The sequence below is a fragment of the Rhodnius prolixus genome, unplaced genomic scaffold (genome assembly GCF_049639745.1).
Source record: "Rhodnius prolixus isolate KJV_2025 unplaced genomic scaffold, Rpr scaffold_34, whole genome shotgun sequence".
NCBI lineage: Eukaryota > Metazoa > Arthropoda > Insecta > Hemiptera > Reduviidae > Rhodnius > Rhodnius prolixus.
The window spans coordinates 269007-292731 of NW_027411619.1; the positions used below are offsets into that span (position 1 = coordinate 269007).

The following is a 23725-nucleotide window of genomic DNA, read 5'->3' on the forward strand; positions in this document are numbered from 1 at the left end:
GTACGTGTATCAGTGACCCCAGCGCTGGTGGGAAACTAGGTAAAAAGAAATTGGACAATTAGAGAAGTGAGCCAGTTTATTTTGAACAGTAGTTTTTTATTATTAATATTATTTATAATTATTAGGAAACATATTACATATTTTTGGCCAGCTGGGTTTTTGAATGTAATTATCAGTTTTTTTTTTGTGGTTAATATATTATTCCATAATCTATCTAGAATTTTATTTTATTCTTCCTTTTTGGCTATCAATTGTATAAGGTCTTTTGTTGGTGCAACATAATTTGACTGATTGCCCCGTTAATTTGAACTAGATAGAATAAAATAATTATACTGCTTTTCCTTTTTCCTTTCCTTCTTAGTGACTGCCTGCCTATAATTGAGGCATAGTTTCCCCTTTTCAGCAAGGCTTACTGTTTCAGGTATTGGGGGTTTTTCGCTGTTGTTCCCCCAAGGACCATTACTTAACCCCTAAGCATCCTCTCTTCCAACTCCTTGGTTTATACATTTATTTTCCTATATTTAGTTATTTATTGTTATTTTTATTTCTTTTTTTCCTATATCCGATTCTTATTTGACTCTGAACAACAGCGTGGCGCTCAAGGTAAGTATAAACCACCCTACCCCACACCCATCTTCACTGAGCTGGTGGCACTCCTTTACCTCCCCCATCTGAGGAGGGTAACAGTTTGGCGCCCAACGTGGGGCCCGGAGGGTGTTCGTAAGAGAGAAATATATCTTTTTTGTTATAAATCTAATCTGTAGTATCCATATACAGTCTTTACTTTTTTTATCCTAAATAGGAGAGTTGAGGACTAACTCTTAGTGTTCCCTATTCATCCTTGTTTCCCGTCACCTCCTTGTTTCCTCATTCCCTTGCCTTTCTCTTTGTTTATCCTGCGTACCATGGATGTAGGAAGGTTAAACAAAGACGAACTTCAGTACGAAGCCAGGGTTAGGCGCCTATCGGATGGGGGTTCAGTTGAGGAACTGAGAAAGAAGCTGAGACCTATTCTCAAATTAGAAAAGGAAGGAAAGGCGGTATTTCCAACCGAATTTATGTCTTCTCTAAGCGAGTTAGGGGTTTGTCGAGAGAAGGTGCAGGCGCTGAAGGTGAAGGGTAGCTGCCTTAGGTGACTAACCAGCCCCAGGAGATATAAAGAGAATAGATACCGGCCTCCACCAAGTGACTAGTAGGATTAATCGGATAAGACTTATTGACACTGATGGGGAGTCATGGAAGGAAAGAGACGACTTAGCTGACGAATGTGCATACCTTTGGGCTTGTTTAGAGGTGTGTCGTTCCCAACAGGAAGGTGCTCAAAAGCTAATTGGGTATCCGGTGTCGGAAGCGCTTTCAGTCCAACCTTTCGCCCAAGAACGTGTTATATTGGCGGTCATAAACTTGCAAGAATCCCAGTTTACATGGGTCTAAGTGTCCATGATTTCCTGGAAGCTATAGAGGAAATGAAGATAGCCCGAAATACTTATGATGACGACCTCTTTGCATCGTCTTACGATTTATTTACTGGCAGAGCACTGATCTGGTATAAGTCAATTAGGCGCGAGGCAACGACTTGGGACCAGGTAGTTCAGGAAATGAAGGCTGAATTGGAGCCTCAAGATTATACCGAACGTTTATGGGAGGAGATACGGGCCAGAACACAGGGAGATGATGAACCAATATTTATCGCGATCATGCGGAATTATTTTGACCGTCTTCCTACCAGGCCTAGCGAGGCAGAGATGCTCCGGATCGTTATGCGTAACCTCTACCCATATTATTTGGATCGCCTCTCCTTGCACGAGGTGTGGCGGTTGGATGATCTTGTTGAGAAAGGGCGACGAATAGAAGCGACGCGTTGGCGTATTCAAACTCACCGTCTACCTCCCTCAAGAAGATCCGTTTTGGAACCTGATTTGGCTTATTCGCCTATTACTCGAAGAGTTACGCCAGCATTTAACCTTGCGGAAGCACCAACAGGGTCAATGTGCAGTAAAAATAGTTCTGCAGATAAATGTCCCTCGAGAGGGGGACCTGAGAGAACGAACATCCGGGGACCCTTTTGGAATTGCGACCAACCAGGTCATTCGCACCGGTGGTGTAAAAGACGAAAAACCCCTTTTGTGAACGCTGTGGTACAAAAGAAGTAACCACGGAGGAATATACGTGTCCACAAAAGAAGGGAAACTCCAGTGGTGGACGCGCTTAGCACGCAGCTCGTATACACCCCATCAGTCCGGTCGAGACGATCCCGAATGGCAGGCATGGCTGGCAACGGTAAGAGGAACCGACATTCGACCGTCCAAGCCGTCGTGCCAACTAACCTTCCAAATCCGTCACCGACCTGGGAAGTTAAACGCGGCCGCGGATGCACTTTCCAGGGTTGAGGGGGATGCTGAGGTGACGGCAATAGATTGCACTGGCCATACAGACTCCTGGTACCGAGATTGGTGCACTAAAGTCAGTACGCGACCTGATGAGTACCCCTATGGAAAGTGGAAGGGTCGAAACTGTACAAAAGAATAGTGGATCGAAGGAAGATCTTGGGTGAGGATCGTCCTTGGAAGTTAGTGGTGCCAAAAAGCGAAAGGAAGAAGCTATTATTCGACTTCCATGATATTCCTATGTCAGGTCATTTAGGTTCTTACAAGACCCTTCAGCGGCTGAAGGAAGGTTATTACTGGCCAGCAATAGCTGCAGATACAGCGAGGTACGTGGCTAGATGTGCGACCTGTCTCGCAATGAAACCCTCTCAACAGGGACCAACAGGGTTGATGGGAGCGTAGAGAGTTACGGAACTTCCCTGGTAATTACTGCCGATCTAATGGGCCCACTCCCCTTGTCCACTAAATTAAACAGATGGTTGCTAGCGGTATGCGACTATTTTTCAAAGTATTCCATATTACTTCCGTTGAGGACCGCCACATCTAATAAGATAGCAAACTTGTTGGAAGAAAAAGTTTTCCTGAAACTTGGTGTTCCCCAGATAATCATCTGGGACAATGGCGTACAGTTCGAAGGTCGCCAGTTACAGGAAAAAATGCAGGAATATGGAACAAAGATGTGGTTCACCAGTCTTTATCACCCTCAGGCGAATCCCACGGAGAGAGTTAATAGGGTAATAAAAACCATGATGTCGTCGTATATACAGGAGAACCATCGCTATTGGGATAAGGAGCTATCAAAATTAGAATTCGCGATAAAGACAGCAGTACACGACGCCACCGGGTACACTCCCGCATACTTAAACAAAGGGCCAAGAACTGCCCAGGACCGCGTTTAAGTATGAGTGCCTAACTTTTGATTAACTACCTCCAACCGTTTCATCACTATATCGGCCTCCACTCTGCTACCCTGCTCATCGGGGTAAATACTACTGCGGTTTCAGGCCTTGGAATATCACCCCTAGCAGCGGTAGCAGCTTGGCTCCCTCCCAGGGTCTAAGCTTTGGGACAATGTCCCTAAGCCACTCGGCACTGAATTGATCAGCACAGGTGGCCAAGACAAACCCTGGCCTATACATGCATTTGGCTAGTCTAACCTGCATGCTCTCTTTTGGGATTTGATCTATTCTTTCAGCACGGCCTGCTGGATGGCGATGAGCCTGCCCGGAGCCAACTAAGCTTCAGGGTACCCCTCCTGCACAATGGCAACTTTGACAAAGGAGAGGGCCTAGCTGTAGGATTTCTCCCCAGCCCTAGCCTTAGCCTTCTTTGCCGGCTGCCATTGTTGTGGAGATTCCCCCTTTGACCTGGGTCTTTTAGCTGCCTTAGAGGTTTGCTGGGCCCAGCGATTAAAGTTATCCCGAATTACAGGTTGGGATCGGCCTTAGAGGTCGTGGGGTTTTTACCTCCACCCCCCCTGGCCTATTACAGTCCTTTCAGTCTGTTGGTCCCGTTGTTTCCGTCTGTTTTGTGTACTTTGTCGTCGTGTCTGTTGTTGTTACTGATGTTGTTGTTGTGACTGTTGTTGTTGTTGATTTTGTTGTTGTGACTGTTGTTGTTGAACCTGTTGTTGTTGCTGTTGTTGTACTTCCCCACCCGTATTTTTGTTTTTTGTTTTGTTGTCCATTTTGGTCACACGAGTAGCTAGGGAATTAAAAAATCCGCCCGGCCAGAGCCCCGCATGGTCGGGTAAGGCTACTTATTACCGGCGGGTCGCCTGGTACCCCGGAGGATCCGATCCTGGCACAAAAACCCCTGTGACATCCATCCCTCAGCAGGGATTGGGGGGTATTTCCAGAGCTGCCCCCAGGGACACCACCCTGGTGACAAGTGACTTCCACCCTAAGCCATACGGGATTTTTGTCGACATCCATGTCTAGATCCGCCAAGATTAGTTATCCAGCAGGGCCACTTCTTGCAGGATGTAGTATAACTTAATGCTACGCTCGGACGGTCTTGGTGAATAGACGGTGAAGCCTTAACTATTCACCCTGGCGGAATCAAAGCCCAAAGGCTACCTCCCTCCTTGGCCACTGTAAGAGGAGTAAGAAAAATAAACTGACAATACAGTACTTCTCCCTAAAAGGCAAAGAGGCAAAGATTTTGAATCGAACGACAATTCATTAATATAAATTGTTTCAATCATTGATAATTTTAATGATTGCAATACATTCTCATAGTAGGTGTAAGGGCATGATGGCAGTTCACAGCCACGTAGAGGAGCTTTAACTTCTTTGTGCTAAATTTTATCAAAATCGGACTAAGCGTTAAAGAAATATTGGTAATAATAATTTTAGAAAGGGCCTTATTTGGGAGGGGTGAACTCCCCTAATTATAGCGTCGAGACTTTTAAAATGCAAATATGTACAAGGTATAAATTCGAATGACGCATTATTCATGAAAATTAGTTCATGCGTCGATCATTTGAAACGATTGCTATACTTCCCCTTAACGTAGTTTACAAAAAAGGTAACAACAACAAGAACAAGAACATTTTCTGAAAATATCGTTTTTTCCAGTTTTTGCTAACTTTGTAAGCGCGTGAGGCTTACACCCAGATGCAGAGAGGAAAGCGAGCGTAAACGCAGTTTAAGAATCGATGAGTGCCCGAGGTTGACACCGCGACAAAGTAACGCAACTAAGATAGATGAAATACTTAGAAGAAATATAGAAAAGAGAAGGGTAAGGATGCACTTACCTTTGAGGTAATGTAGATGAAGGTACTCAGTCTCAGCTTGATGATGAAGATGATGCAGTTGAGGGGATGGCAAAGGAAGAAAACGGAGGAAAGGGGTGTGCTTGTTTGAATGTGTATTGAGTGTGTGTGCGTGTGGTTTCAGCACAGAGATGCGGAGGGGGAAGTAAGGGTCAAATAGGCGGAAACAGGCCAGAAGTAATCCGTAGAAGGTTTCTAGGAAGCGAAGATGGCTAGCGGTACAAGGGAAGGCGAAGCAGGTTTAGAGCCCAGAAGTGCGAGAAGCTTCCGATGATGATGTGTTGAAGCGGAAGTGCGGTACCAGTACTTGAAGCGAACAGCTGGAGCTGGCTGGCAGAACAGTGCGGTTGAGCGGGGCAATATGCAGAACGGCGGAAGCGCACTAAATGCGTTGTAAAGCAGGTACAGAGGCACATACAAACTAGCTTGATCAGTGTCAAAGGCGTACTGAACTACAGTAGACGGAAAAACCCCACGGTTAAGAGAGAATAGAGAAGGGGAAGGTTGAAACCATGGGAACTGAGAAATAAACAAAACCACAAAATAGCAGAAAACTAAGATTTGGCGGCGACAACAAAGGTAAGATTAATGAAAAAAATAACGCGTACTACGAGAATTGGAATAAGGAGAGAGAGAGAGCAATAGAAAAAGGCGAGATGGAGAACTGTCAAACGGTACCGCCGAGAAAGGATGGTACGCGGCTTAACATCCCGCCCGCCCTGAAGCCTCGGCTTCAGTGATTACTGCGTGGGCAGGGGACACAGCTTTACTAAGGGTCGGCGGATGATGCCAGACCGGGTTTTCACGTCGGCAACGCGGTTAATCGAATCCCGTCCAGGATGCAGGGCAACAATGCGCCCAAGAGGCCACTGAAGCGGAGGAAGATTATCCTGGTTGATGATGACAATGGTACCGGGCTTGATGTCAGAGGCAGGCAGGAACCACTTTGATCGCTGCTGGAGCGTATGCAGGTATTCATTACGCCACCGTTTCCAGAAGTCCTGCTGGATGCGGTTAACAAGTTTCCACCTGGAGAGACGATTGGGATTTACCGCGGTGAGATCCTTCTCCGGAAGAGCAGTCAATGGACGAAACGCTAAGAAGTGCCCAGGGGTCAGTGGCTCGGGATCGGCTGGATCCGAAGAGACGGCGCAGAGCGGTCGGGAATTCAGAATGGCCCCGACTTGGGTCACCACTGTTAGCAATTCTTCATAGGTGAGGCGCTGATTCCCTATGACGCGGGTTAGATGATGCTTGGCTGACTTTATTGCCGCCTCCCATAAACCGCCAAAATGTGGACTGGCGGGAGGAAAAAAGTGCCAATCGATTCCCGCGGCAGTGGCAGAGCGACTTACGGCTTGTTGATGTTGCGGGTCGTTAAGCAATCGGCCCAGCTCACGAAGCTCATTGTGGGCGCCGACGAAGTTTGTGCCATTGTCAGAGAACATCTTTGATGGCAACCCCCGCCGGGCAATGAAACGATGGAAGGCTGCTAGAAAGGAGGATGTGGAAAGTTCAGAGGCAATCTCGAAGTGCACCGCTTTAGTGGCAAAACAGAGAAGGCAACAAGATAACCCTTGGTGACGTGGCACCGCGCAATCGCGCGCTAGAGATGGCAAAGGGCTCGGCAAAATCAACATCGGTCACCGTGAAGGCGGCAGCTGCGGAAGTGCGTTCGGGAGGCAATGCCCCCATTGGTTGAATCACAGGGCGAGGTTTGGCGGTGAAGCATTTGTTGCATTTTCCAATACGGCGTCGGACCACGTTCCGGCCATCAAGGACCCAGTACTGGCGACGGATGAAAGCATGAGTGGCTAAGGAGCCAGCGTGAAGCAAGCGAAAATGAGAATCATCGATGATGAGTCGGGTGAGATGCTGATCCTTAAGCAAGAGAATCGGATGACGAAAACCGAATGGCAGGGAGGCAGCGTTTAAGCGCCCGCCAACTCGCAGAAGACCTTCAGCATCGTGGAAGAGATTCAGTTGGCGGACCAACCGTAGCCGGGATTGCGGGTTCCGCGCTTCTTGTACCTCCTTAGCGAGGTGCCGGGTATGCACAACACGGATGACCTGATGAAGCGCATGTCGTGGGGCAGAGGTTAGCCAGCCCTTACGAGGAGCGGAAGGATTCTTGCAGTTAAACGCGAAGCGCAGGCAATACGCAGTGATGCGTTGGAGGTGAAGCAATGATGAGAACTGCGAAATGATATCGTCTTCAGGAGTAGTGGTGACTAGTGACAAGCTGACCTGTGGTTTAGCTTCATGGGAGATCGCGGTTGGAACCGGAGATGCGCGGAGGGTAGGCCAGGTATCCGGAGGATCCCCGAGCCAGACCGGTCCGTTCCACCATAGAGAGTGGCATTGTAGTTAATGAGGGGCGACGCCTCGACAGGCGCAGTCAGCGGGGTTGTCTGCGGAAAATACGTGGCGCCAAGACTGCAGGGGTATGAGGTCTTGGATGTCAGCGACCCGATTACCCACAAAGGTTTTCCAACGGTGACTTTCGCCACGTATCCAGGCCATAGTGACCGTGGAGTCACAAAAAGCAACTACTGGCGCTTCGAGACAGACAAGCATGCGAGTGCGCACAGCGTGCATCAATTTGGCTAGGAGATTGGCTCCGCAAAGTTCGAGGCGTGGCAATGATTGCGTTTTATTGGGAGCAACTTTAGATTTAGCCATCAATAGTTGCACTTAGGGAAGGGATTAGCTATGAGGTTAGCATACTGGACTCCCACGCGGAGGTCCCGGGTTCGAATCCAGCAGCTGACCCTTAGATTTTCTCTTCCTAGGAGCTTCTTACAGCTCACTGTCCGGTGATGGACAGTGTTGTTTGTAACGAGAGAACACTGTCCGGAGACCGGCAGTGCACTGGAAAAAGCTCCGGGCGCTAATGACCTCAGCTGTTGATGCGCCAAAAAAAAAAAAATAGTTGCACTTCAGCGGGGCCCTGGCGGGAAGAGGTGCGTAAATAGACGACGGCGGCATAACCTGATTCGGAAGCGTCGCAAAACCCGACCAAATAATGTTGGGCGGGTGGAGCAGGGTCAGGCAGCATTCGGGGTATCCGGATCCGTCCCAGCACGGGAATTTGCTTCTGGATCGCGTGCCAGGGTTCCACTAGCTCAGGGGGGAGTCTCTGGTCCCAGCCTACCTGAAGCCGGCAAAGATCCCGGAAGAATATCTTTGCCCTAAAAGTGACGGGCGTCAGCCACCCGAGAGGATCAAAAATCCGATGTTCTTTTGTAAGCGCGGTCTCGGAGAGACGAACAGCGTAAAAGAAGTTGTCTGAGGCGGGGTTCCATCCTAACCCTAAGATCTTAAGTATTGGATCTCGATCCAAGCATAGGGGATCTTCAGAAGCAGTAGGGCGGCAATGATCCGCAGGCAGATCTTGTAGAAGGGCACTTCCTTAGCTCAAAGCCGCCCGCCATGAGGAGTCCCTGAAGCTGAGCACGAAGTTCCTGCGCCCGTTCCTCCGACGATGCACCGGTGAGTATGTTGTCGACATACACCTCGTGAAGCACGGTAGTCTTGGCTAGAGGGTATTGATCCCCTTCATCCGATGCGAGCTGCTGCATGGTTCGCAGCGCGAGATAAGGCGCGGAAGAGACGCCATAAGTGACGGTATTTAAGCGGAAGGCCTGAAGGGGTTCCTGAGCGGAGAACCTCCAAAAAATGCGCTGGTATTCGCGATGCTCCGGGGTCACAAGGATCTGGCGATACATCTGCCTTATGTCCGCCGTGAATACTATGCCGGAAGCGCATCAAGAGAGTGGCGATGTCCGCCAGGAGTTTAGGACCAACTTGGAGAAGGTTATTGAGAGAGCGGCCATTGGAGGAAGCGCAAGATGCATTGAAGACCACCCGCAGCTTCGTAGGCGGGTCGCCAGGGCGGTGAACGGCATGATGCGGGATGTAGATGGGTGTAGCGGAAGAGGTTTCATCCAACGATGCAGGTTCCATGTGGCCCTGCTCCAGGTAGTCTCGCATAAACTCTGTGTAGGCATCGCGAAGCGGGAGGTTGCGAAGTAAGCGTTTCTCCAACCGCATGAACTGGTGTGTGGCAACGCTAAGAGAGACCACCAACTCATGGAGGCGAAACGAAAGAGCGACTACATAGCGGCCAGTGGAAGTGCGGGCAGTGAATTGCGTGAACATGCGTTTACATTCGCGTTCATCAGCAGTGAGCGGGAGGTTCTCCGGAACCTTGTCTAGATCCCAGAACCGTCGCACAAGGCATGTAAGCTCTTCTTCCTCTTCATCTTGAGCGGACAAAGAAGGTAGAAGTTGAGGTGCGGCTGCACAATGAACGCATTTACTCAGTGTGGCCGGAGCCTCGGTCTCTGCGGTTTCCTCCGAAGCCTCGCCCGGAGACATAGGTGTCGAGGGGTTGGAAGGCCGAGTCCCCTCGCCCGAGAACGAAGACGGTTCGCGGGAGGCGGAAGAATAAAACGTACTCTCTTCGGTCCAAGAGTAGGCTGATAAGGACCATAGAGGACCCAGCCAAGCGTGGTGTTAAATGCGGCCGGGGCATAATGCGATGGATATGTCCAGAGCGAAGCAGGCACGGGAGGATATCGTTACCGAGTAGAATCTCGACCTCCCGCGGCTGATTGAAGGCCAGGTCGGCCAAAGGCAAACGGCGGAGATGTGGCCATTCACCGAGGAAAGGCATTTGCAGAGTGGGAGGAACGATGCTGACCAAGACTGTGGCATGTACCACCAAGAGAGGAGGATCAGCGTGATGCATGAGCGTGAAAGTGGTGCGATAGCGCGACCGTAATGGTGTATTTGATCCCAGGGTCAGTAAATCAGTATTAGCTCGAAACAGCGGTGATCCCAACCGCTGGGCGCAGCGGAGTGTGATAAAGGTTTGATGATGCCGGAATCGAGCAGAGCGCGAGTGATGCACTGATGTCGTTCGTGGCAAAGGTGGACATTGGTGGTAGGCATGAGTACAGAAGCGGGGACTGGAGTCACATTGACAGAGAAGCAAGGCGGAGGAAACCGTCAACAAGAGGACGACTGCGACGTCCGAGTTCGTACGCGACCGCGGGTGGCAGCGGGAATCGGATCCTCTCGGTTAGGCAGCGGGGAAGGAGTTCGCGGAGGGGAAGGGCAGTCAGCCCACCTGATGGTGGTCGGAGGGGAGAGAGGGCGCGGTGTCGTCAAGGCCTGAGGTGAGGGTGTCCGGCGTGAAGAAGAAGAGGTAGGGCGCGGAGACGAGGATAGAGAAGATGGAGACCGCATCTCCGCAGGTGGCGGCGACGCCGGTTTAGTTGGAGTAATATCGGTTCGGCGGTCCAAATGGACCAGCGTGTGGTGCGCTTCCCCGCAATAGTTGCATCGATGAAGAGAGCGGCACGCAGAAGTTCGATGCGCCACTGATAAGCAATTTCGGCATAACTCAACACGATCAACATACTCGCGGCGATGTGGCACCGATAGGGCCTTGAATCCTAGACACTGACGGATGGAGTGCTTGCCTTTGCAGTATTCACAAGTATAAACTTTCTGCGCTGAGGGTAGGGTGGCAGAGCTTGGCTTTCGCGTGGTAGTGGAAGCCGCGAACTTCACGGGGGGGTGTAAGGGGCGACGATGGCCGAGACGGGGCCCGCGCGGGAGAGCGCGCCTTGCGAGATGGAGAAGTAGCGCAGTGGTAAGGAGGGGCAACCTGCAGGGCATGTAGAGTGTCGCGCAAGAACGCCTTGAGGTGCCCCACCGTGGGGAATTCTACACCCACGTGGGCATTCTCAAAACGGTTACGGGTTTCTCCATCAAGGTGACGAGCCAGCAGCGCGAAGACCAAGAACGCGGCTAAATCGGGAGCCTGAATCTCGAGCAGGGCCTCAGCACACACCACGCCCTGGGACAGCAACAGCTGGATATGTTCAGCACATGGTGTGGCAGCTGGAAGGGGCATGTCCATGAGCCTGAATAATAACTGTTGCGCTAACTGCCGGCGGTTATCGTAAGCGTTGAGCAGCATAGCCCAAGCCGCCTGAAACCGCCCCTCCCCCAAGGGGATATGCTGTATCGCAGCCCTGGCTTCGCCCTGCAGGGCACTGCGTAGATAGTGTATGCGCTCCACGTCTGATAGATCCGGTTGATTCGCCACCATAACGGTGAAGGAGTCTCGAAACGTGACCCAATGCCAAAAATTTCTATCAAACTAGGGCAGCGGAATTTGGGGAAGGCGAGCGGTCGGAAAATGTGTAGTGGAAGGAGAGGAGGCGGGGCAGGCTTTCGCTATTGTTTCAACAAGGTGCTGTTAAAGTTCCCGCACCAGTTGAACCTCACCCATCAACATCTCGTCAGTGAGGCCATCAGGGGTTGAGTCCGCATCGAGATAGATCTCAGCCCGACTCCGGAAAGTGACAGTCATCATCAATAAGAACGCGCCGTGACGCGAGGAAACTTGCAGTCAGTTCCGAGTCCTCGCTTCGATGGAGGAAGGCCTCAAGATGGCGATTGAAAACCAGTTTAGCTTCGCTAATTAAGCGGGCAAATGCAGCTGAGGATAAGGAACCTGCATTGCCCTTTCCCCTTTTTGGCGCCATAAAAGCGGTTGATTACTGTTAGGGGTTAAAAAGAAAATAATAGCTAGGTCAGTCAGTCTGTAATGCACCTCTTAATGAAGTGAATTTGATTTTGTGTAATAAAAAAAAAAAATTAGGCTTAGTAATAGTTGGGAAAAGAAAGGATTAGAAGACCAAAAGTGAGCGGAAACAAAAGAAGAGAGAAAATCCAGGAGTACAGAAGGCAGTGGGAGCAGATGAAAAAAAAAAAAGTTGCGAACCGAACAGAGTTGGTTCTGACGCTGGCGAAGTAAATTGAGCCTTTGGATAGCTGGTGAAGAAAAGTAAACGAAAACTCGCTTGCAGGAGGATTTATCGTGTACCGAGAGAACGAAAACTCTAAAGGCGTACAGGCAAGAGTTGAATTTAAAAGGAGCGGTGAGTGAACCCCAGCGCTGGTGGTAGCAAAGGTAATGGAGATTGGACAATTTGACAAAGTTTGAATCCGTTATTATTCTGAACTGGAGTTTTATTATTATTATTATTATTATTATTTAAATTTATTTATTTTTCTTATTAAATGTATACAATGTGTTGAAAATATTCTTTGGTCAGCTGGGCCCATTAATTTAATTCCAAGCTTTGTTTGTATAACTAATATAATATTCATGTTCAAGAATTGCTAACCAAGCATTATATTTTCTGTTATAGATCATAAAATAGCCTATTCTGATATAGAAGTGAGTACGACCTGCTGTAGCTGGTGCATTACACGATGACTGATTGCTCCGTAAATCTAAATTAAATTAAATTCCGGCTTCCTTATAGTTACTGTTCTCTCTTTTACTCCAGCCAACCTACTATTCCGGGTATTGGGGGTTTTCGCTGCTGTACCCCCAAGAACCTACTCTTACCAGCCCATAAACATCCTCTCTCCCAACACCTTTTGTTTAATCATTTATTATTTTATTTTCTTTTATTTATTGGCATCGGCTTATGACTTATTTACTGGCAGAGCACTGATCTGGTAAAAGGCAATTAGGCGCGAGGCAACGACTTGGGACCAGGTAGTTCAGGAAATGAAGGCTGAATTCGAGCCTCAAGATTACACTGAACGTTTATGGGAGGAGATACGGACCAGAACACAGGGAGATGATGAACCAATGGGAATATTTATCGCGATCATGCGGAATTATTTTCACCGTCTTCCTACCAGGCCTAGCGAGACAGAGATGCTCCGGGTCATTATGCGTAACCTCCACCCATACTATTTGGATCACCTCTCCTTGCACGAGGTGTCGCGGTTGGACGATCTTGTTGAGAAAGGGCGACGAATAGAAGCGACGCGTTGGCGGATTCAGACTCACCGTCCACCTCCCTCAAGGAAGTCCGTTTTGGAACCTGATTTGGCTTATTCGCCTATAACTCGAAGTGTTGCGCCAGCATTGAACCTTGCGGAAGCACCAACAGGATCAATGTGCAGTAGAGATAGTTCGTCAGATAAATGCCCCATGAAAGGGGGACCTGAGAGACCGAAAATCAGGGGTACTTGTTGGAACTGCGACCAACCAGGTCATTCGCACCGATGGTGTAAACAGACGAAAAACCCCTTTTGTGAACGCTGTGGTACAAAAGAAGTAACCACGGAGGAATGTACGTGTCCACTGTTGTATACTAAAGCGGCCAAGGGATGAAGTCCAGTATACAAGCTCTTCTTCTCACCGCTCGCAGGTACAAGTGACTGGATGGCCCTGAAAAGGACCGTTACAAAAAATACGTCGGCGCTTGACTCGCCTATGGCGCTCCCCAGCGGGGTAGCCGTACTGTTGGGTGGCCCTGAAAAGGGCCGTTCACACTGTTGTTGAAGTGACTGCGCCGCTCCGGGAATGGCTTGCTCCCAGCGCGAGGCCACAGCAAAAGTGATGTGAGAGGCCCTGAAAAGGGCCGTTCGCTAATACCAGTCAACCGGCTTTGGGAGCCCCGGCAGTGTGGCCAGCACCCCGATAAACCCCGGTACCAATTGGCCTGGTCCTCGCTCGTATCTCACACTGTGGCAGCGCTGGTGATTCGGCTTGCCTTCGTAGCTGGTGAACTGGGCGTCTCGTGGGCTGCACTTCCTTCTTTCTTCTTTCTTCAAAATACAGGGGTTAAGTGATCGATTTTTGTTCTGGTCCGGACAGTGAGGTCCTTTGGCCGGTACAGAGATCCAGGTTTTGAGAGCAAGGTCCAGTCAGCAATCTTCCAGCTAAGGTAGCTATTGTGGATGTCTTCCAGTTGAAAAATTTTCTTAGACTGATGCAGACACGGCCGATTCTGCCCTTTTTATAGCGAAGTCGACCGTGCCGCGCCCTGGCGTCGCGACTGCGTCGCTATCTCTGTACCGTCCAAAGAACCACATTGCCATTCCAGAGTCTTGAGAAAGACTTTTTAAAATGGGCTATTTGCCTCTTTTCCTTTTTTATTTTTCTTTAATAAACAATTCTATATACATATAAAAAATTATATCCTTCCTATTTACAAAAATTATGTAGCTGTTCAATTATGCAGCAAAGTGAAGTTGGAGTTCCAACATGTGCCTCCGCCCTAATTGAAGAGCTACGTTGCAAATCTCACTGGCCGCCTGATGGCCCTCGATGGTCTAGTTGACCGCTGCTCTCTTCCTTCCTCGTTGGCGGTGGAAGGCCCCGGAGGTTTTGGTGCATCCTGTTGGTCCTCCTCCAGCAGGTAGGCTGGCTTGAGTCGGTCCAACGAAACTCTATCTTCCCTGCCGGGTAGCTGCACTGTAGCCGTTTTGTCATCCCGACTCCGCACTAGGTACGGTCCTGAATAAGGTGGTGTCAGTGACCGCTTGTGAACCTCTTCTCGTAAGAATACATGTGTGCACTTTTCCAGGTCCGGGCTGACAAAACATTTCGTTTGCGTTGGACTGATGGTTCGTGCCCATTCCTGCCGTAACAGTTGTAAACTGGCGTCTGTGGGTTCTTGAGTTCGAGGAGGCATGAATATTTCTCCGGGCAAACGTAGTGGCTGTCCCAACACTGCCTCTGCTGCGCTTACCCCGGTGGTTCTCCTTAAAGCCGACCTTAGTCCTAGCAGGACCGTAGGCAAGGTCTTTGTCCATTTGCTGGCCTCTTCTAGCCTCGTCCGAAGTGCGCTCTTCAGGGAACGGTGCCATCTTTCTACCATTCCATTGCTTTGTGGATGGTAAGCCGTTGTTCTGAGATGCGTGATCTCTAGAAGTTGCGCTAGCTGGTTGAACAGCGTCGACTCGAATTGCCTTCCTCTATCAGTTGTTAGGCGGACTGGTACTCCATATCGAGCTATCCAGTGGCGGTAGAAGGCCTCTGCCACAGCGGTAGCGGTGATGCTAGTCAGAGGTATCGCTTCCGGCCACCCGGTCGCTCGGTCGACCATTGTCAGGAGATATTCTTTCCCGTCTGATGGTGGGAGTGGTCCGACTAAGTCTAGGTGAACGTGTTCAAATTTCTTGGACGGCATGAAGGTCCCAAACGATGTCGAGGTGTGTCGGTTGACCTTGGCCCGTTGACAGGGTAGGCAGTGTTTTGCCCAATGGGCTACGTCCCTTTCCATGTTTGGCCAGAAGAATCTAGCGGTTACCAGCTTCCTTGATGCTCTGATCCCTGGATGGCTAAGGTTGTGCAGATGCTCGTAGATTGGCTTCCTTAATTCCCCTGGTACGTATGGCCTGGGTGTTCCCATTGTGGTCTCGCAGAAAAGACTATACTCGGCCCCAGGTACTGGAACTAGCTGGAGGCGAAGAGTCTCCCTTTTCTCTTGGGTATCGATTTCTTCGTCCCGTTTCTGAGCTTCAGCTAGGTTCTGAAAGTTGTTCAGTACAGTTACCTCCGCAATCCTCGATAAAGCATCAGCCACGGTGTTGTCCTCTCCCCGCTGGTAGCGTATATCCGTGGAGAATTGAGAGATGTAGTTCAATTGCCGTAATCTCCTGGGACTCAAGGTCTTATTGCTCTGTAGCATAGCGTAGGTTAGTGGCTTGTGGTCGGTGTATATTAGGATATGCCTGCCCTCAATCATGGGTCTGAAGTAGCGTATTGCCTCATACACTGCCAGAAGCTCTCGGTCGTAGGTGCTGTAGTTTTGTTGCGCCTTGTTGAACGCTTTAGAGAAGAAACCTAGCGGCTGTAGTGTGTCCTCTTCCTGTTGCTGTAGCACTGCTCCCATGCCGATGTTGCTGGCGTCACAAGCTACTGATAGCTGAGAGTCCGGTGAAGGATGTGCTATGCATGTTGCATTCGCAAGGTCCTCCTTGGTCTTCTCGTAGGCCGCTTCTGCTTCCCTCGACCACACTATAGGCGTCTTATCCCTGCGTTTAGCGTGGTGGAGATATTTGTTGAGCTCTCTCTGGGTGGTGGCTGCGTTGGGAAGGCACTTCCTGTAGAAGTTTACCATCCCAAGAAATCTCCTTAGATCATAGGTGGTGGCTGGTTTTGGTAGTTCCCGAATAGCTTTCACCTTCTCCTGGAGTGGGCAGATCCCTTCTGGTGACACGGTGTACCCCAAGAAGCTGACTGTCGGTTGTCCCAGTACACATTTATCAGTCCTTAGCGTCAGCCCTCGCTCACTCAGCCGCTGGAACACTACTTTTAGGTGGGCTTCGTGTTCTCGCTCATCCTTAGACGCAATGAGTATATCGTCTACGTAGACGAACACGAATGGTAGATCCCTAAAAGTGTGGTCCATGTATCGCTGAAAGGTCTGAGCTGCGTTTCTTAGACCGAACGTCATCTTGACGAACTCGAATAGGCCAAACGGTGTGATTATAGCCGTCTTCGGAATGTCTTCTTCCGCCACTGGTATATGATGGTACGCCTTGTTTATATCCAGAGCCGAGTAAATCTTAGTGCCGTATAACTGAATCGTGAAGTCGTGCAAGTTAGGCACATTGTATCGGTCTGGCACGGTCTTGCTATTCAGCAGGCGGTAGTCACCGCAAGGTCGCAATGTTCCATCCTTCTTCTCAACCACATGCAGTGGGCTGGCCCATGGGCTCTTGGATGGCCGACAGATACCGTCGTTCATCATATGCTGGAACTCCTCCTTGACAGCTTGATACTTGCCTGGCGGCAATCTTCGCGCCCTGCTGCATACGGGAGGCCCTGTAGTTTCAATGTGATGAAATATCCCGTTGTTTTGAATGTACCTTACGTGAGCCAACCTTCGTTAAGGTAGGGAACTGTAGCAGCAACTCCCTAAATGGTACGTGCGGTGGTACGGTAGATAGCTCTAGTAGCTCCACGACTTCAATGGACCCTATAGTTGCGAGTCCTGTGGTCCGGTCTATTAGACAGCGCTGGGCCAAATCCACCACCAGATTGCTTCCGGCGAGAAAGTCTGCCCCAAGTATGTGCTGCGTGACGTTGGCCACGATGAAATCCCACACGAACAGTCGTCGTAAGCCAAGATCCAAGCTCTTCCTTTGCTCTCCATAAGTTGGGATTGGAGTGCCGTTAGCCGCATACAGGCTGAATCCTGAGTCTCGTTCCCTGGCTTTGTTACAGTTGGGGATGATGGATATCGCCGCGCCAGTGTCCACCAGGTATCTTGTCCCTGTTTTTATGTCAGTTACGAAGAGACGGCGGAATTTATTAGCGGTAGCGGCTTCCGCCTTCCCGTCTACCGCGTCCCATTTGTTGACGGTTGGCTGGTGGTCCCCCATTTGCAAGGTTTCTTGCACTTTGTGGCCTTCTCCCCGAACTTGTGGTGGTAGTAGCAATACCCATCCTTGGGAGCTCCTTGGTCACGGTTACGGGACCTACTTCTTCCACGGTTGCTGCGCTGAATGGTAGTGGCCAATGAAGAAAATTGCTCGTGCAAATCTTGCAGTTGCTTCTCCAGTCGAGCAAGTCTGTCGCCGTCAGTATCTCTCACAGCGTGAACTGAGGTGTTGGAGTCTACCTCCATTACCTTATCTGCCACAGTGGCCAACTTGTCTAGGTCGTCCTGTTCAATAGCGGCTAGAATCCCTCTCACTCTCTGCGGTAGTGCTCGCAGCCAAACGGTACGTAAGACGCCGTCCGACATCGCTGTACCCGCTTGGTTTTGCATTTGTCGCAACAGCTGTGAAGCAGTCATGTCGCCAAGCTGTGTTTGTTCCAGAAGCCTTAATATCCTTCTCTCCTGGCTTTGACTGTAGATAGCGATGAGTTTTTCCTTCGTTGACGTGTAAGGCTCTGGACCAGGTGACTGCACTGAGCCGGCTATTTGTGTAAGCACCTGATATGGTAGCTGACCAACCAGGGCTTGAAATCGTCCAGCCTCGCTCTTGATCTTGTAGGCTCCAAATAGAGCTTCGATTTGTAGAAACCATAATGCTGGATTTTCCTCCCAGAACTGGGGTAACTTCACGAGGCTTACAGCCTCTGTGTCCGGTGCAGGCTCGAGCGGTGCGTCCCTCGCTTCAGTCATCACGTCGGGGTCACCAATTGTTGTATACTAAAGCGGCCAAGGGATGAAGTCCAGTATACAAGCTCTTCTTCTCACCGCTCGCAGGTACAAGTGACTGGATGGCCCTGAAAAGGACCGTTACCAAAAAATACGTCGGCGCTTGACTCGCCTATGGCGCTCCCCAGCGGGGTAGCCGTACAGTTGGGTGGCCCTGAAAAGGGCCGTTCACACTGTTGTTGAAGTGACTGCGCCGCTCCGGGAATGGCTTGCTCCCAGCGCGAGGCCACAGCAAAAGTGATGTGAGAGGCCCTGAAAGGGGCCGTTCGCTAATACCAGTCAACCGGCTTTGGGAGCCCCGGCAGTGTGGCCAGCACCCCGATAAACCCCGGTACCAATTGGCCTGGTCCTCGCTCGTATCTCACACTGTGGCAGCGCTGGTGATTCGGCTTGCCTTCGTAGCTGGTGAACTGGGCGTCTCGTGGGCTGCACTTCCTTCTTTCTTCTTTCTTCAAAATACAGGGGTTAAGTGATCGATTTTTGTTCTGGTCCGGACAGTGAGGTCCTTTGGCCGGTACAGAGATCCAGGTTTTGAGAGCAAGGTCCAGTCAGCTATCTTCCAGCTAAGGTAGCTATTGTGGATGTCTTCCAGTTGAAAAATTTTCTTAGACTGATGCAGACACGGCCGATTCTGCCCTTTTTATAGCGAAGTCGACCGTGCCGCGCCCTGGCGTCGCGACTGCGTCGCTATCTCTGTACCGTCCAAAGAACCACATTGCCATTCCAGAGTCTTGAGAAAGACTTTTTAAAATGGGCTATTTGCCTCTTTTCCTTTTTTATTTTTCTTTAATAAACAATTCTATATACATATAAAAAATTATATCCTTCCTATTTACAAAAATTATGTAGCTGTTCAATTATGCAGCAAAGTGAAGTTGGGGTTCCAACATCCACAAAAGAAGGGAAACTCCAGTGGGGGACGAGCTTAGGACGCAGCTCGTATACGCCCCATCAGTCCGGTCGAGATAATCCCGAATGGCAGGTATGGCTGGCAACGATAAGAGGAAGCGACATTCGGCCATCCCTGCCCTTGTGCCAGTGCAGTAACGCTGACAGGCGTCCATATATTAAGATCACTATTCTGGGAATAGAATCTGTGGGGCTTCTTGATTCCGGGGCAACAAGATCGTTGTTGGATGCTAATCTGTGGGCACGGTTTGCTAAACTGAACATGCAACTGGATGTCACTAAATCGGTGACTGTTTCTTTAGCGGATGGGCACAAATTACCTGCTTTGGGATGTGTATCATTACCAGTAGTGTTGTGCGATAAAGTTAGGATGATCGACTTCCTAGTAGTACCGAACTTGAAATACCCACTAATTCTCGGAGTAGATTTTTGGGCGAACATGAGTATATTACCTGACATAGGGAATCGAACGTGGACCTTCAATGATTCAGTCATGGCGGTAGAGGTGGCCCCAGCTTTAATTGATCAGTCCTCCTTAGAGGAGTGGCAGAAGCCAATCTTAGAGGAACTGATTTCTAAATGGAAGGGGACCCGACCTCAGAAACTAGGGTGCACCAGCAGAGTCAAGCACATGATCGAGACAGACCACCGTCCGATCAAACAGCGCTACTACCCGGTTTCGCCACATGTTCAAGAATTATTGAACAAAGAGCTGGATGACATGCTTGAGCAAGGTATAGTAGTCCCATCCAAAAGCCCATGGTCATCACCGGTCGTACTGGTAAAGAAATCAGACGGAACTTATCGGTTTTGTGTGGATTACAGGCAGGTAAACGCGGTTACGAAGAGAGATGCCTATCCTCTTCCTTTTGTCACTCAGATTCTCGATCGGTTAAGAGATGGACATTATCTCTCGTCCGTAGACATAAAGTCGGCCTATTGGCAGATCCAAATGGAGGAAAGTAGTCAAGAAAGGCAGCCTTTACAGTACCTGGTCGTGGGCTCTTTGAATTCACGAGAATGCCATTTGGGCTTCATAACGCCCCAGCCACGTGGCAAAGGCTTATTGATCATGTTCTGGGGGCTGACCTAGAACCACATGTTTTCGTATACCTCGACGACATTGTGGTGGTGACGAACGAATTCGGAAAACATGTAGAGGTACTAGAAGAGGTATTTCGGCGACTGGCTGAATCAAAATTAACTATAAATTGGGACAAATGTCGCTTTTGTAGGTCGCAATTGAGGTACCTGGGCTACGTTGTGAATAAGGATGGGTTACAAGTAGACCCTGAGAAGGTCTCATCAATTATGACTTTTCCAGCCCCAAAGTCTATCAGGCAGGTTAGACGTTTTATAGGCCTAGCGTCGTGGTATCGTCGATTTGTCCCAGACTTTTCAACCATAAAATCACCGTTAACCAACTTGCTAAAGAAAGGGAAAAGGTGGCAATGGAATGAAGAACAGGAAACAGCATTCATTGCCATAAAAGATAAACTTATTTCTTCACCGATCTTGACCTGTCCAGATTTTAGCCTACCCTTTATCCTTCAAACAGACGCGTCCTCTTCGGGCGTAGGGGCTATTTTGTGCCAAGAGTATCCGGAGGGCGAAAAGGCGATAGCCTACGCTAGCAGAGGACTGACCGCCTCTGAGAAAAAGTTCTCGACTACCGAGCAAGAGTGCCTGGCCGTTCTCTGGGCAATAGAGAAATTCAGACCCTACTTAGAGGGGATGGAATTTACGGTAGTCACTGATCACATGGCGCTTAAGTGGCTTAATAATCTAAAAGATCCACAAGGCAGGCTACCCAGGTGGGCTGTGAAATTTCAGCAATACACTTTCCAAATCCGTCACCGACCGGGGAAGTTAAACGCGGCCGCGGATGCACTTTCAAGGGTTGAGGAGGATGCCGAGGTGACGGCAATAGATTGCACTGGCCATACAGACTCCTGGTACCGAGATTTGTGCACTAAAGTCAGTACGCGACCTGATGAGTACCCACTATGGAAAGTAGAAGGGTCGAAACTGTACAAGAGAATAGTGGATCGAAGGAAAATCTTGGGGGAGGATCGTCCTTGGAAGTTAGTGGTGCCAAAAAGCGAAAGGAAGAAGCTGTTATTCGACTTCCATGATAGTTCTATGTCAGGTCATTTAGGTTCCTACAAGACTCTTCAGCGACTGAAGGAAGGTTATTATTGGCCAGGAATGGCTGCAGATACAGCGAGGTACGTTGCTAGGTATCCGACCTGTCTCGCAATGAAACCCTCTCAACAGGGACCAGCAGGGTTGATGGGAGGGCAGAGAGTTGCGGAAAGCCCCTGGCAGGTAATTACTGCCGATCTAATGGGCCCACTTCCCTTGTCCACTAAATTAAACAGATGGCTGCTAGTGGTATGCAACTATTTTTCAAAGTATTCCATATTACTTCCGTTGCGGACCGCCACATCCAATAAGATAGCAAACTTGTTGGAAGAAAAAGTTTTTCTGAAGTTTGGTGTTCCCCAGATAATCATCTGTGACAATGGCGTACAGTTCAAAGGTCGCCAGTTACAGGAAAACATGCAAGAATATGGGACAAAGACGTGGTTCACCAGTCTTTATCACCCTCAGGCGAATCCCACGGAGAGAGTTAATAGGGTAATAAAAACCATGATGTCGTCTTATATCCGGGAGAACCATCGCCATTGGGATAAGGAGCTATCAAAACTGGAATTCGCGATAAAGACAGCAGTACACGACGCCACCGGGTACACTCCCGCATACCTAAACTACGGCCGAGAACTGCCCAGGACCGCGTTTGAGTATGAGAGGGACCCACCGGATGAGACCAGCAGTGAAATAGGTCTGAATCGCGAACGACATATGGAAAAGCTGAAGGCGATGCCAATCCTTTACAAGGAAGTCCAGGACCGTCTCGATCGCGCTTATGAAAAGGCGCAACGCGCTTATAATTTAAGGAGAAGGCCTGTGGAATATCTAGAGGGGCAGGTAGTATGGTGTAGAACCCATCCACAATCCGATGCTTCATCTTACTTTTCGGCGATGCTGGCACCGAAGTTTGTCAAACGGAAGGTGAGGAAAAAGATTTCCTCTGTAGCGTACGAACTTGAAGACCCCTCAACAGGAGTATTTGCGGGGGTATGGAGCGTAAAGGACCTTAAAGAACAACCAGTGCAAGAAGTGTCCTAGTCCCATTAATTCCTTCCTTCGTTAACTTTTCTCTCCCAGGTTGTCGCTACATTCAAAGTTAATAAAAGTTATTAATCAGGCTATTTCTCGTTGTGCTATTATTTTCCTTCCTAGGAAGGAAGGGAGAATGTTAGGGGTTAAAAAGAAAATAATAGCTAGGTCAGTCAGTCTGGTGGGAGAGAGGGAGGCAGTGATTATTTATACAGACAAAAACCAAAATATATAAATAAATAATTTTTTTTTTTGTTGAGAGGGGGTCAGTCATTTGTAATGCACCTCTTAATGAAGTGAATTTGATTTTGTGTAATAAAAAAAAAAAATTAGGCTTAGTAATAGTTGGGAAAAGAAAGGGTTAGAAGACCAAAAGTGAGCGGAAACAAAAGAAGAGAGAAAATCCAGGAGTACAGAAGGCAGTGGGAGCAGATGAAAAAAAAAAATGTTGCGAACCGAACAGAGTTCTGACGCTGGCGAAGTAAATTGAGCCTTTGGATAGCTGGTGAAGAAAAGTAAACGAAAACTCGCTTGCAGAAGGATTTATCGTGTACCGAGAGAACGAAAACTCTAAAGGCGTACAGGCAAGAGTAGAGAACCAGGTGTCTGCCCAATTCAAGTTGAATTTAAAAGGAGCGGTGAGTGAACCCCAGCGCTGGTGGTAGCAAAGGTAATGGAGATTGGACAATTTGACAAAGTTTGAATCCGTTATTATTCTGAACTGAAGTTTTTTTATTATTATTATTATTTAAATTTATTTATTTTTCTTATTAAATGTATACAATGTGTTGAAAATATTCTTTGGTCAGCTGGGCCCATTAATTTAATTCCAAGCTTTGTTTGTATAACTAATATAATATTCATGTTCAAGAATTGCTAACCAAGCATTATATTTTCTGTTATAGATCATAAAATAGCCTATTCTGATATTGAAGTGAGTACGACCTGCTGTAGCTGGTGCATTACACGATGACTGATTGCTCCGTAAATCTAAATTAAATCAAATTCCTGCTTCCTTATAGTTACTGTTCTCTCTTTTACTCCAGCCAACCTACTATTCCGGGTATTGGGGGTTTTCGCTGCTGTACCCCCAAGAACCTACTCTTACCAGCCCATAAACATCCTCTCTCCCTACACCTTTTGTTTAATCGATTATTATTTTATTTTCTTTTATTTATTTTCATTTATCCCCTTGAAACCGGTACTTATTTCACTCGAAACAACAGACTAGACTAGACATAGACTAGACTAGACTAGACATAGATTTTATTGTTTTTTGAGATTACAATATCTCCCAACAAGGAGTTGATAGTGAATACAATAATATTTATATAAATAAGAAAATAGTAACTTACAAACTTGTATTGAATTAAAAGGAACAAAAATAAATTTAATAAACAAAATCACCAACTTCTGGTGGAACTATTTAACAGATCAATGCACAAGACAATATAGTGTGGTCGAAA

General features: G+C 48.6%; 1 protein-coding gene and 1 pseudogene across 1 annotated transcript in view; both read right to left on the reverse strand.

Annotated features, from left to right (window-relative positions):
- The window catches only part of LOC141457603 (uncharacterized), a gene marked incomplete at its 3' end in the record, with an annotated part of 667626 nt that overhangs the window by 83380 nt on the left and 560521 nt on the right, over nucleotides 1-23725 (reverse strand). The window lies entirely within an intron of this gene.
- Nucleotides 22136-23007, reverse strand: LOC141457599 (uncharacterized; annotated as a pseudogene).